The sequence below is a fragment of the Chelonus insularis genome, unplaced genomic scaffold (genome assembly GCF_013357705.1).
Source record: "Chelonus insularis isolate UGA/USDA-ARS -01 unplaced genomic scaffold, ASM1335770v1 contig_310_pilon, whole genome shotgun sequence".
NCBI classification, from domain to species: domain Eukaryota; kingdom Metazoa; phylum Arthropoda; class Insecta; order Hymenoptera; family Braconidae; genus Chelonus; species Chelonus insularis.
In genome coordinates, this window is record NW_023276483.1 from 315,110 (window position 1) to 330,914 (window position 15,805).

The 15,805-nt window shown below is 29.3% G+C and overlaps 1 protein-coding gene across 3 annotated transcripts in view; it reads right to left on the reverse strand.

Moving 5' to 3' along the window:
• The window catches only part of sbb (scribbler), a 104,381-nt gene that overhangs the window by 73,145 nt on the left and 15,431 nt on the right, over positions 1-15,805 (reverse strand). Inside the window, exons 1-2 of one of the 3 annotated variants that reach the window (XM_035080616.1) lie at positions 5,520-5,892; positions 4,166-4,390 (exon numbers count right to left, since the gene is read on the reverse strand). The exons of 1 other annotated variant lie outside the window; for it this stretch is intronic. The gene's annotated coding sequence lies outside the window, so the exon portion shown is untranslated. Of the gene's footprint in view, positions 1-4,165; positions 4,391-5,519; positions 5,893-15,805 lie in introns of those variants that run through there. One more of the 3 variants, XM_035080615.1, reaches the window with a different exon arrangement.

Sequence of the window (15,805 nt, forward strand, 5' to 3'; positions counted from 1 at the left end):
AAAGAGAGCCACAAATTACTCTTTGCTTTATGATTGTGGTTAATACACAAAGCTTAAAATTGCTTAACGTGTAATAACAATAATTATCGTAATAATAAAAATGTAATAATCAATCATAGATTAATGATGCTTATATTTAATATAAATTGTAGAGGAAGTTAAGTTATATCTATATACAACTACAGTATAAAGGTAGATGCATGTATGCATTGAATATACGCAATGAGGAAATTTATACACATGAATAAGTTAGAACGTGGTCTCGGCGTGCTTATGACACTGGCATATATACTACATACCGCATGTTTCACATTATTTACAGAGGCTCGCAGATAGAGTTATGCGCTACGGTTGCGAAGAAACGATATAAGCTTATGAGCAAGTTCTCAATCACAAAACGAGACATACGAACTTTAACATGTGTATGTTTACGCATGGATACTCGTTTGTTAAAAAACAAAAAATAAAAATACTAATTGAGAGGAAAAATATTATTTCAATTATTTCATATCAATAAATATCCTATAAATTACATTTCATCACTGATCAATAAACAATTTATTTCATTTTTTAATTATAAAAAATTTTTCCAAGTTCAATCATTTGTCGTTTTTTTTTTAAATATTTCAGAGTAGAGATAAAACTTATTTTGATGTAAAAATATTTTTGTAGCTCAATTTTTTCATATTTAATTGCAATAAAATATTGATTTTCCAGGAATAAAAATAATTTTTATCTAGCTAAAATAATTTAATTGTTAATTAAGTAAAATATTAAATTAATAATTCATTAATTCATTAATTTTTGTTATTATAAATATTAATTTATCTTGGATTATTTAATGACTCAGAATTGAGTCAATTGAATTATCTCAAGACAAGATTTTCTCGATGGATTTTGAGGCTCATAACAAGATTATCTATTGTATTTAAACTCAAGTTTAGTTCTCAAAGTTAGAGTTATGTTTGAATTTATCATATTGAGGTCTAAACTTAAGTTTATAAACTCCAGTTAAGCCTTCATGACTGAAGGCTTATATTTATGCATTAGAATTAATTGAATTTTATTACATAAAATACTCAAACTAATATAAATTCTCAAACTTATTTACCTAACTTGCAATTTATTTTTATAACCATCATATCAGAATATTTATTCGTCTTATCAACATGTTATTAATTTAAATACCAATAAAAACCAAACTGGAAAAAATAAAATAAAACCAACAGTCTTTTTAGTGTAAACAAATGTTTAACGTGAATAAAAAAAAACAAGTAATCATTTAATAAATCGTATGAGTCGATCGATTGTACGTCATTAACGATTAAACTCACGGTGCTGAGCAGCTTATCTTGACTCGACGTCCTAGCAAATGATGACAAATCGATTCGGGTTACTACGCGTTAAGAATAAAAATAAGGGGAAGTGAAAAACTTGGAAATGGATAATTTAATAAAAATGATCATAACAATAATAATCATTTTAACAATAACTTTTCGACATTAAATAGTTTTGTAACAAGAGTTATAATATTTTCTGTAGAAAATCGGTTTGTCGCGATTAGCTGGAGTATTACGGGTACTTCGTTATCCAATTAGCGCGTGCGCTACAACAATTACCCAGAAGCCATACACCACGAGATCTCTGACACGGGTATTCAGTGTTGAACTAAAAGAGATAAAGAACATAAAAGTGTGTTGTAGTGCAATGTAGACTTGTACACTGCAAGAAAGAAAGAAAGAAAGGAAGAAAAAAAAAGAATTCTTGTTAACTTTATTTTTTTATCCGATTTTCTTTCCTTTTTCTTTCGCCTCTGATTTGTCTATCTGTCTCACTCAGTCTCAAGTCAAACGGTAAATCAGACGAAACGAAAGTAACCGAATGTCGACTCCCTACAGTGCAATGCATCATTTTATTATATGAAGTACAGTGTTATATTTGTGTTGAGTATGAGTATAATATACACATTGGTACACATGAATATATACCTTTGTGTATATTACTGTTTCACACACAACATATAACCCTTACTTTCTTTGTGTATGTATTATATGTATTCAAGTGATTCATTGGACGATGCGTATAACCGCAAAATCGTAATTATCCCAATGTTATATTCCCTCTATCATATACAGATGTGAGTAGGCAATCATACAGATTCCCTATGGAGCAACAAGAATCAAATAATAAATTTACCAATTATCGATATTCATTCAATGATGCTTTAAAAAATAATCCAAAAATATCCTAATAACAGAAACATCAAAAGCATCATTATGCCTACTATAAAGTGAATGTGTAACAAAAAAAAAAAAATTAAGCCTTTTTGACAATCAATTGATTTTAATTAGAGCAAAAAGTAGGATAGAGTTAAATGAAATTTTTTCTCGTTGAACTTTATCAATGTCAAAACAAACAGGTCGTGAATATTTATTAATTCAGAGAATTATTATTGATGAAGTATTTAATTTTTCAAACAATTAATCAATTCCATTAGATTTTACTGTTACAGAAATAAATTAAAAAATTTTAATTCATTAAAAAAAAAAAAAAATTAAAAACTAAATGTATTAAATAACAGAAATTATTGAAGACAATTAATTCTGTTCGTAGAACTTGTTAAATACTAAGAAAAGCGAATCAAAATATAAACAGACTATTTAGTATAAATGGACACAATCCAGAAGACGAACAAATCACATAAATTAGATAAACATTCAACTGGCAATGATACCTATTATTTATATCACTACCAAAGAAAACTGTTACCAATAAAGACTTGAAAAAAAATCAATCATACATAAATTGATTCGATTTGTTACAAAAAAAAAAAATATTTGCTCATCTTTTGATTTAAATGGATTTTTTTCTACTGGACCTCTTAATACTCTATTTTTTTTTTTATCTCAAACTATAGTTGAGAAGATGAATCTAAATTACCTCGAATTTGTTACAAATTTCAAGATGAATCTTCAAATATCTAGAGAGAGATAAAAAAAAAGTGGAAAAGCAAAGCGTATAACATTTCAGAGTGATAACATATTTTTCTCGAAATTAAATATACAAATGGCAAATGGGAAAAAAACTGTTTTCTCCATTGAATAATATCTACTTTGAGCATACACATATATGTATATGTTGAGGATTGGAGTAGAGTCAGTATTCAAAGAGAACGAAAACGACGTTGGGGTTCCCTACAGCGTTAAGCCTCCAAGTGAAAAGCCCTTTAAAAATTCTATGCACCTCCTGTAGTGCTTGAACATCTATCGTTCTCTCTTACACTCTCATTTTATTTAACATTTCATCTCTTTCTCACTCTTTATGTGTATGTGTAGATTCGCGCACGCGCAGATCTTCACATATCGTTCAAGAGACAAAGCTTCATCGTCTACACAATCCTGAATCCGTTCTGCTAGTGTATTTGTATATGTTTTTCATATATACTTGATCAAAGAGTCGTACTTGTGAACATAGAAATGATATCGCGACCGCAAACACCACGGAAATAAGTAGCCTCTAGACTCGAGTGACAGCTCTCTTACACCTCGACTACCAAAGAGCATTAAAAAATAAACAACAATAAAACATACTAGTAAATTGTATCTAAGCTATTTATTAATAACCCTAGAGCTATTTTAAGACGTGAAAGAGCCATTTCTATCTTGATAAATGTATATAACTCACACGTGTCGTCAATCGAAATGTATGTGTATTCCAAAATAAACAAATCATCCTGTTAAGATATTCATTTTTTAGCAAATTAAATTTATCAATGAAAATTCGATTTTTTAAAATTTTTTTCACCAAGATAATAATCACCAAGTATATTTTTCATTGTAATAATTGAGATTGTTTTTATAATTTTAAATATTTAATTGAATAATTTTTTTCGTATAAAAGATAAAAAATTGATTTAAATAAAGATGAAATAAAGTGAAGTATTTATATAATTAAAAACAAAGACTTTAAAATAAAATTATTAAAAAAAAATCGTAACATCATTTAAATAAATCCTATTATTTTATTTAAAGTATTTTTGTTCTATCACAAGAATTACCTTTAATATTCTAATCATACTTAATTGACTGAAAACGAACAAATCTTTGAATAAACATCCGTAATTCGTAGAACTAATAATCAGATTAATTAACAGAAAAATCCTTACCATTTTAAAATTGGATGAGTTGTTGAAAGACGATGGTGGAACACCGGCTGTACTGCACCTGCTCTTTTTCTCTCTCAAAAAGAGGAGAGACTTTCAGAATCACTCGTCTCTTTTCTCTATTGACTCTTAGATATATTTTGTGTTTAATAACACAACCAAAAAATCCCCAAATAATTCACTGACTTATTTGTCCACTTGACTCATAATTTTCCTCTCACTTGTTTCCTGTAGAAATAAAGACACCACATATATACATATACATATACATAGACACCCACATTAATTATTTAATTTTAAAATTCATTTTTAACGTGCCAATAGACTGTCACATAAATAATCTGCAAAGTCGATCTGTCAAATAGTCGATCAAATAATAATAATATTAGTAATAATAATAACAATAATATTCAATAAACTATTAGCAATAACTCGTGAGCGGTTTCGATTTTAGCGTACACCCTTTTTCACCAACAGCAAACGCGTCCATTGCGCCCTCTTCCTCTCTTCTTCTTCCGCCGTGCGCGCACACTTATTCGTCACACCCGGCGCACAGACATTTGCACACACGCGCGGTGAGAAAAAACACTGATTTCATTTTTCAGAAATGTTGTTGTTGTTGTTTGGTAAATTTAAAGTACTCTGATTAAGACTGTACTTTATTTTTTATATATACATTTACTTTTGTTGAAAGTTAAGCGTAATAATAAAATTGCAAATAACCTACAATACTATTATCGTTATTATTATTATTATTATTATTATTTCTTATAAGCAGAAAATTAAAATAATTATTTGGCAATTAATATAATTATAAATTATCTACAAAGTTAGGTATTATTTTTGAGTAAAAGAAAATATTCAAGCAATATTTTTCTCGATAATTATGTAAAAAAGCATAAAGTAATTTTTTCTTTCACATAAATATGAGATTAATACGAGACTGTTAATAATTTATTTCTACAGGTTAACTTTTAAAAGTAGTGGGAACCCATATATTTTTACACAAAAATATCATTTATTTCCCACTACTGCAATTTTTTTATGGCTTCATTAACAAGTATTGAATAAATAAAAAAAAATTCAAGATATTTTGTTACTTGAAATGGAAGTATGAAAATGGAAAAAACAGGCGTTTAACTTTATGTTACTTTTCATCGGACTACCTTAAAGATTGTATTAGGGGCTTAGGTATAGTATACAATATAGCATGTATTATCCAGCATATATAAATACATATACATATATTTTGAGAGATGACAGGCTGGCCAAACCAGCCGGTTTCTCTTTTTTGAATCTACTCAAACTATAAACTAATATACAACCGAGTCCTTATATTCAAGATACCGGTATTTACCTCACACTATCTCTCTTACTCCAGCTGTTTTTACCTGAGACGTTCCTTTTTAACTCTGTCTCTGTCTGTCAAACGTCAAAGCCTGTCTACTGCTTTTTTTTTCTCGCCCTGACATACACACACATACTTTTACTACCACATACACAGATTATTATTTCTCTACGTCCACATTTATTCAACGATAAACGCTGTGTGAGATGACGCCGGTCCAGCGACACACCCGAAAATGATGTTTTAGTCACGCTGTGCTGTCAAATTCCTTGGGTTTTCTTTCAGAATAATATCCAGGACCTGAGGAAATGACAATTTTTCGGTAAATAGTCCAGGGAAAAAAAACGGACACTGCACCTCCCGCGTCACAAAGCACTTGGTACGACCACAACACATGGGCTTTGAGCCTCCGGCTAGATCGGCCAGGTTCGGATACTTTCGAGTAACCTCGGACGTCAGGGCCGTTGGAGCCAGGAACGCAGCTCAGCCGGGTGCTTTAGTTCTGCTTTTTTTTCATCTTTCTTATTTTCTCTTTTTTTCCTTTTTTTTTTGCCTTACTGTTATTTCTTTTATTTTTAAAATTCTTTTTTATTATACATTTTATTCCTTTTCTTTTTTACAAATTATTTCATGTTTCTTTCAACTTACTGTTGCTTTTTTTTTCACTCCTTCCCAGCGTAAATAAATTATCGTTAAATGCTCCAAAATTTCTCTAAATTTAACAGTCATAAATTTCAATAATCTCGACGCATTCTCAAACAGCTTGTGGGAATGTAAACATATAACTAAGAGATCAAACTAAAATTACAATCATTTTGTCACGATTTTAATTAATAAATTATTTAAGTGACGTCTTGATATTAATCAAATTATTTTCTTTTATTTAAATCAATATATGTTTCTTTAAAATTTAATTATGTCATTTAAAAAATACATTTAAAATTTCTTTTAAAGAAATGAAGAAAAAAACATTTATCAAAAAATCAAACAAATAATTTTTTAAACATAAATAATTAATTTTGATGTTTTACTAATAAAGTAATAAATACTTCAAAATAATTATGCGTAAAAAATCGAAGAAAAAAACCTTCAATTATTTTTTTTTCGACCTGTAAAATTTGAAAAAGAACCATAAAGTCATATATTTTTTTTTTAGCTCAAATAAGTGTGAAGAAGTTGTTTCTTTCCGCTTGAGAGTTCAAAAGTATTCTTTAGAATTTTTTAACAACCACATTCTCAAGTCAATATGACTCATTAACAGCAGCTAATATAATATATTTTTTCCAATTACGAAATAAATAAATAATTCTAACCGTTTACTTGAGAGATTTATCAAAGAAGTAACATACATATAACAAGATCACACGATCAGATTAACAAACAGTGTGATCTGTCAAGATCTCTATCATTCTCTCGCCAGATGGAGAATCGATTGACATCAACTCTCCCATGTCGACGTTACTCGGCATCATAGGGATGTCTAGAGAGGGAGTTAAAACCACGTGGAATCAGTTTACGCATCGAAGAACGAGTAAAACGAGCGAGTTAAAACTATAATAGGAGACCACATATATGTGTATAAATTTGACAGAGAGATTGATTGAAAAAAATAAAAAGAGTATGTCGGATTAAAAGAAGAAGAAAAATCATGGAAAATCTCGTTTAGTTTTCGTTTCACAATTCCAAGCATTGCCAATTCCAATGTCGATTTCCATATTTGTAGAAATCTACAGAATTTTTTCCTCATTCCCTCCGACCTATCATCAACTACCACCATACATACCTCACACTAAAATATTCACATTTTTACTCATCTTTTCATTTTACACTCATCACAGTATACTGATACGTGATAATATATACATTTTATTTATTCCTCTTTCCAAAACAATTTTGATTGAATAAAAATGTCATAAATGTTGTCGACAATATCAAGTATCAATCAACTAAATTGTATTACTCCAAAGCTATATTGAGATCCTATGGCAATGCACTACTTCATTTCTCCCAGGGATTTTTTTTACTTCTCACCACGGAAATGTCAAATGTGATATTTATCTCTCGATATTTATACCAGTTAAATTCATTTACAAACCTAACAAATCGTTTTATTAATCTACATCTTTTTCAATATTATTCCATTCTTTCTTGTTTTATTTTTATTTATAATTACTTCTGTGTATTGTAAAGATTTTTTTTATTTATTAATTACTTATCATATATTTAGATCTTTTTCAATCTTAACGAACTTCTTCTATACCATTGGTATTGGTTAGTCTTAACGAGTCGTACTTGGATATCTGTACGTCGTATAAATCGTCTCTTGCACGCACAGAGACAAACGCGTGGGTGGCCAAGTATACTAGTGACTGTTACTTTGTGAACACGCGACTATGTCTGTCAGAGAGTAACGCGTCATTCGAAATGCCAACGACATTTAGATTCAAACGAAAAATTTTTTTTTTTTTGTAAAAAAGAAGCTCGTTTTAATTTATTGCTACTGGTGTGAGATTTATTTCTTTATTGATTACTCCAAAAAAAGAAATATCTCTAGAACATTCTGTCAATAAATATTCATTTAAAATTATGTTTAAAGATAAATTATTTATTTAAATACCAGAAAATAATCTACTCTCTCATCAAGAGTTTTGAATTTTTTTAACAAACTACTTGTCGTGAACATAATTAAATTTATATACTTAAAAAACATGCAAAGGAAATTTACTTTAATTTAGAGTATAATTTACATGAAATAATTATTTAGTAAAATGATTGGTTTAATAAAATTAAATAATTAAAAATTTTCTAATTGGAATGTAATGTTTCCTAAAAAATGTTTAAATAAAATTGTTATGCATGAAGTTATCTATATTTAATTTTGATCAATCTAAAACCTTTATCGAAATGATACTCTATATAAAACCGATCAATAGACCTCACAGGAAAAAGTGAGTAATTCGTATTGATCCATGTATTGGAGTACTATCGATGAACAATTCACCAACATACAAAGCAAGGTTTGATTGCTACATCCTTTTATAATGAACATGTCAACATTTTATTCTCCAAAATGAACAATTCAAGTATCAAAAATTCTTTGACGAAGTAAAAATTCTCACAATAAATATTTGATACTCAATACGAAATCAAATAAATTTTTTTTCTGATTCTAAAAATGATTTATTTCTTCTCTCAATTTTTTTTTTATGGAAGTAAATTTTTTTTTATCCCAACTGTTTTATAAAAAAAACTATTTTCCTTTTATTTAGTTTTATATATCAAAGACTGCTTGAATCAATATTATGAATAATGTATTCATAAATATTAAAAACTTGGTGTTTATTAAATAACTGGTAAGTTATTGTAACATTATATTTAGTAAGTAATAATCTATTAAGTAAAAATCGAAGCAGACAGGTTGCGTGTTGTTTTATTTCCTAGTCACGTTTGCTCTGTTATTTACTCCTGAAGTTTAACTTCTTTCTTAATCACTCTTCTTGTTCAAGTCTTTTGTTTTCCCCTCATTCTCCAACCCTATGGCGAACACAAAGGACTCTTCTAGATTCCCTTCCTTGCTCTTTCCGTTCTGTAAATTCGAAGCTCTGGCACTTCATTTAGACTTTATGACAACCATTAGCGTTTAACGTCTTCCTGAGGCAGATTTTCTCCCTCTTTCTCCCTCAATTAAGTATAGCCACGTCGACAAATGGAAAAGTTTTTCATTAAACTAAATAATTATCATGTCAAATGTGAATATAAAAGATTTAACGCAACTTTGCAAGTAAGAGCAGACTACTGATAAGAGTATAATTACATTGGTGAAAGGATAAAGTGATGAGGGAGGTAAATAAAATTAGTGGCTGACAAGCCGGAAAGCCATGGGAGACCATCTTCAATTTCCGGACATACCAAGAACGTTAGGGAAGCTCAAGGCAACGCGCCAAGATACGAATATACGCAATGTCTCACGTAGCAAAAGAGTGAGTGAGAGAGAGAGAGAGAAAGCAAGACAAAAAGGGGAATGAGAATTCGGGGGAAACCAGCTCGTTTCTGCCCTCCTGCGGTTATACTTTTTCTTTTTCCTTTTAGACCAGACTGTCTCACTTCCACTTACTCCACTCTACTTCTATCCAGTCTCTCTGTATTATATGGTCCTCGCTCCTGCCAAGATTGTCTCAACAAAAAACAGAAAATAGACAAGAACAAAAAATAACCTACGACTATTCCATGGCCTCTGATGAGATCCTTGACGACAAATATCGTAATATCATGGCAATTAGCTCTCGCTTAATACTCTTGCCTTCAAAGAGTAATTTTATTATTAATATTTATAATTAATTATTAATAGAGTCAATTTCAAAAGCTTCATCAAATTTTATTTTAATATTTTAAACGTTTTAAAATGTTTTTAGAACATTAAAAAAAATTTATTTATTCGAAAATTAATTAAAATTATTAGAAGTAATATAAAGTATTTTATTTATTATGTTTTATTAATTTTTTCATTTTTAACATGATAGGAAATTGGTTTGATTAGTTCACTTTATAGATATTTTTAATAAATAAAGCCTTTTAAGGAGTTATTTATCATTGTATTTATATGTACACATTATATGTTTTCCAAGCAAGATGGGAAAAGAAAGAAAAAAAAATAATGACAAAGTGGTTGGCATTCTCTTTTCTGCATGCATGTACGGATGTATATAATATATATACCAATTTTTCTGCATTGCCTGCCTTTGGACCTATTATTCGATATCGGATTTTCAATACATGAAAACTATTTTTCCTTTTCCATTGAAATTTTATACTTAAACGAATTTTTCTATCTTGCAAATATCGAAAATTCAAGTACCGTGAAAATAAAAATAATCGTTAAAATCATTTTGGAGTATTAATTTTAATTAAAATACCCAAAAATATCAACATTTTATTTATTCAACAATAATTAATACCAAGTTGTTTTATACATATTCGGCATAGATGTAACTTCCGATAACTTTCAAAAGTTTATTTCTTGATGGACTACAATAAATTATTCAAAAAAACAGTAGTACTTTCGTATAAACAATTAAATATCTCGAGAACTATTGATCGTAGAGAGTTGAGACTGAATTCATTTTAATCCTCATAAAAATCTCTAAAAATTATACCTGTCATGTACCGATCTCTGATGTGTTATTTTCAAGATATTTAATGAAATAAAAGCCATCGTTTTATAAACAAAAAAGCGCAATATGATATTTTATAAATGCTTACTGTAATTTGTCATCACTAAAAATATGGTTATCAAGTTAAATCGATTAACATCCAAAAAATGGTCAATTTTTGAAGCATATGAAGTGGACTATATCCACAAAAATATATATTTATATTCATTTCTATCAACTTGAAAGCTTTAAAATTGTAAACTACAGAATTGTGTAATATCCGTAATACTACTTATAATGAAAAAAAAAAAATTGAAATGATACTTGAAGTGTTTCAGGTGTCATAAATAGCTTATATGTGAAAGGTTGAGTGCAAAAGTATTACATTATATTACCCAGTCGATTTGTAAAGTAAGTAAAGTAAAGTATAACAATTGACAGTTTGACCTCTTATACTTGGATTTATTTAATAGCCGAGCGATTGAACGTTGCGGACAATAGGGATTGGATTTGAAATGTCAGGATATATTCCTAATTCCATCCACGTTTAGTATGAATCCGTATACCGGAAAGAATAATGTCTTTTCCCTCACCCTAACTCCATAGTTTATCCTCACATTCCCCCTCAACAACGCAGCATCACCCTCTAGTGAATCCCCTTTTCACCACCATATTCTCTCTTGTGTCTATACCTTTTCCTCTCACAAATCGTCTTTGCTCTTTCTAACATGCCCACAATGAACTGAAGCTGAGAAGACTCGTGTCGAGGACGAACTCACAACGGCCACCCTGTCTATACATCTGTGTATCCCTGCCATTATTAATAGCTTTTGAAATTCTTGCCTTTTTAACAGTCTTCCATCAAAACTAACTTTCATATTCACCCCTTTCTTTTCTTGATTCCTCTCAACTCGTTCCTTTCATTACATTAAATTGCCAATTACTGTCTGATGTAATTAAAAATAAAAGAGTTTGCATTTGATTTTTTTTTTTTTCAATATACTTTGAAGAGTTAACACTCTAAATGTTTTAAATACTGTTCGAACGTTGTTTCTAAAAGAGTCAAAAAGTGGAAAGAGTAGTAGAGATTGAGTGAGTCAAATGGAAAGAAGTAAAGCTGAGTGTTTGTGTATCCGTGCACGCTTGAAAACGATTTCAACGATGGACGTCGAAGAGCATCGAAGAGGCGAAAAGAAAAAGATTCTGAGACACGACCACGTATCTGTATACAAGACACTCGAGACTTCTAGGGGCTTTGGACCAAAGCTTCGTGGAACGAAACTGCAGCAGCAGCCATTGAGATCGTCTATATGTTTTAGAGGGAGAAATGAATACCGACTAGAATAAGTGAAGAAGTGAGAAAAAAGGTGAAACGAGATGAAACATTATTGGATTCAAGTGTGGTGAAGTGAGATAGAAAGGATTGGGAGAGATTTTCGAGTGAAATACACGAGGGGAAAGAGAATCGTGTAAGAGCGAGATATAGATAAAAAAAAAGGGATGCCGAGTGAGAGAACATGATAAAGAAACGAAGAGAAGTAATGCTTGTTCGTTCACGAGAATGAAACGGCTGAGAGCTGCAAGGCACGAAAGGAGAAAAGTTAACAGATTGGTAGCGATTGATCTGAGACTTGCGTGGCTTCAATTTTATCTCTATCGTTTGAATTTTCTGCTTCGAGACATTTTTCTAGATGACTAACATCTCAAAATATTATTCAAGGGAACATAAGCTGAATATTTAGTCGAGTTTGATATTCTCATGTCATCATTATAACCGTCTTTTCTTTTCTCGACGACATATCTGATTTTCTTCTTCTCTCACAAAAAATATAAACTTTTTATTCAACTCTAAAAAATATTTTACTTTAATAAAATATATGTAAATTATTTTTATTTTATTTTATAAATAAATTTTGATGATGTTTTTTAGGAAAGAGTTGGATTGAGAAAAAAGTTTGTTTTTTTTTTTTTAAATAATAATTCTTGAGAAAGTTTTTATTTTATAAAATATGGTACGATGATCGCTAGAATTTCAGTTATAATCATTGTTAAGGAACTTTTATTTGAGATCCCGAAAGACCGATATAACATGGTTATTCGAGTATTGTATATTCTATCCACAATATATAAATGTACATCTATAAGTAGCAAAGTAGACATTAGTGTATGGTTTATTGAGTGGCTACTGAAATCTACACCGAAGTTATATGTATTCATTGGATGCTATAGCTTTATCTTATTCACTATACATTAAACTGAAGCAATTTACTATATCCTAAAATACTATTAGGCTATCTTTATCACAAACTGTGAGATTATATTCCTATTAAATTAATGAGTACTTAAGCATCTAATGATAGATCAATATTTCAACCGAATAAAAAAACTCCATTATTTTTAATTAATTCCCTTCATGTTTTTTCATTTATTATTATTACTTATTTATTCAATAATAATAATAATAAATATTTATTTAAAAACAAACTAAAAGTGGAGTATAATTCTATAAATAAACAAATATTTTATTTCTGTGAAAACACAATGAATACAATGTTGAAGCTATTTTACATGGTGTAAAGTTTCAAGATAATTAAATAATACGACTATACTTATATGAAGTTATAACTAAGTACACTCTATATGACGTATTTGGCACAGCAACAATTCCAAGGAGCGTAGAAGTCATGAGAAGTTATACCCATAGAAGTAAACTTAGGAATCGATGTAGTCGACTCCATTGTGGAAAAGTCGAAACGTGACTTTAAGGAGAAAGATGCCAGACGATTCCAGCGGATAAGCGACCATTGTTATTCAAGTTTGTTTCCGTTGTTAGTACGGCATTTTATGTCGACACAGATGCAAGACAAAACGATAACAAGCACATTTCAACTTACTTGGGGATCTTCTTATATTCCTACATAATACTTGAATTATTTAATGGAATAACTTTCCTTCTCAATCAATTAAATCTCTTTTTGAGAATTTTATTTTTCTTTTGAAATCATAATTAGACCAATTATAGTCATTCTAAAAATAATTCAATAAAAATAATAAGTGGTTTTTCAATATTATTATATAATTTTTTATAATTGATAAATTTTATTCAAGTATTTTACTGATAATTAAACATTATTAGTGGTATATTTAATTCAATCAATAGATTTCATTATTCAACTTAATCAATAGATTTGAAAAAAAAAAGTGTCCGTTACATTGATTGCACGTGGGTAACGATATTAAAATGAGTACTAAAATGATAGATTCAATAAAATAACAAACCCGATTGGATTATATGGACTATAATGATCAATCTCCCAGATTTCGAGGGCTTATAACTTTTCTCTCTTTCTTTTTCTCCTTCTCCCTTCACTTCCATCTGAATTATCGCGTTATCGCTATTTAATAGAACTCAATGGATTAAATATTAAATTCCCACAATGAATATTTTTCATCAAAAAGTAACTATTATTTTTGTGAGGTTTTATTTTCTCTAAATAAATACTTTTGTTTGCTCTTTATGTTCATTAAATACAAAATATTTGAACAATTATATGTAATTTTTTTTATTTACTTGATTAAGTTTTATTATCATGAACCAATAATAATATTACTTCTATTCAATAAATATATTACTTATTTAAATGTTTTTTCTTTTATATTTAGTCATTATACATCATTTTGTTGTTTTTTCATTTTTTTTTTTTGAGTAAAGAATAGATAACTCCATTTTTTTAATTTATAAAAAAAAAAAATCTTATTTTTGAAATTAAAAAATTAATTAATAAAATATAGAATAATAATTAAGGTAATTTTTTTAAAATAAATTGTAAATAAAACATTGTTAGTTTTATTAAATTTGTATATATCTCTTATTTCCAGTGAGTTATTAACCAAATATAATACCGAGTTTATTTATAACCTAGATCCCTTTACCTTTCGAAATAAAAATGATGTTCAAATGAAACATTTTTCATTCACAAATTCAATAAAAAAACCCATTTTTTATCGTCGAGTCATCAAAGCCAATATTTTTATTTCTTTTCTGATTAAATAAATAATTCAAAAATGCTTTAACAAATATTTTCAATCAATATCATATTACATTACTTAAACCTTTTACTTATTTTCAAAAGTATGAGTATCGAGTTTATTATTTTTCCATATTACGATAACATAAGTAAATAAACGAGGGCGAAAGTGGAATAGGGGAATTAGCGCTGGGATTTCTCGCTGCAGGTGGAAAGAAAGACAACTCATGCTTTCGACATTCACGCCCACGACGATCGTGGTTATGACGAATTGCGTTGTGTAAGTATATAGATATATACGTAAGGGCGGAACACAAAAATGTGCATGGAGCGCAAGTCCATCAGGGATAGAATCCGCGGAAAAGCAAGATAAAGAAAGACAGACAAATCTAGCTGGGTAAAAAGAGTGAGAAAGAATTGATGGCAGAAATGAGAGGGTGCAGAGGTTGTTTCATTCAGGGGTGTTTCATATCGACCGCTACTTGGCTCCGCCCTCAGTGCAGAATATTCTGATGCTCGTGCTGCCCCCGGACGATGTAACGTACAATTCGCTATTTTCCAGTATTATTCTAAATGAAAACATCCATTGTTCTGACAGCAGCCTAACACGACTATTCTCTATTAATAAAACACACGTTCTGCTTAATTTTAACAATAAAGACAGATTTTCTTCATCAAAGAAAAAAAAAAAAAACTTACTCTTTTTCCCAACGATTATTGATCCAAAAATTATATTTGAACTTTTTTAATTTATTTTTACTTCTTTTTTAGGTGAAAAAACAAAAAAAATTGTTTGGAGATGATAATCGTTGAATCAAATCAACTCTAGACATCCCCAAATACGATCACTCGTTTTGGCAATGATGAATTCGTCGAGGTTCAATGACAAATGCACAAGGGAGTGATGGAGTCACAGTTCGATTATTTCGGAGGGTAACGATAGCCCGGTGGCTAAAGTCTGGCGATAAATGAACACACACAGAAGTTTCATAGACTCATATATACATATAGAGTATAGGGTGAGGAATAGCTCACGCCTATCCTCCACAAACTGCAACGACTTTCACGTATGAATACGTAAGGGTAGTCTAGTATGTATGCTTACATCTATATATGT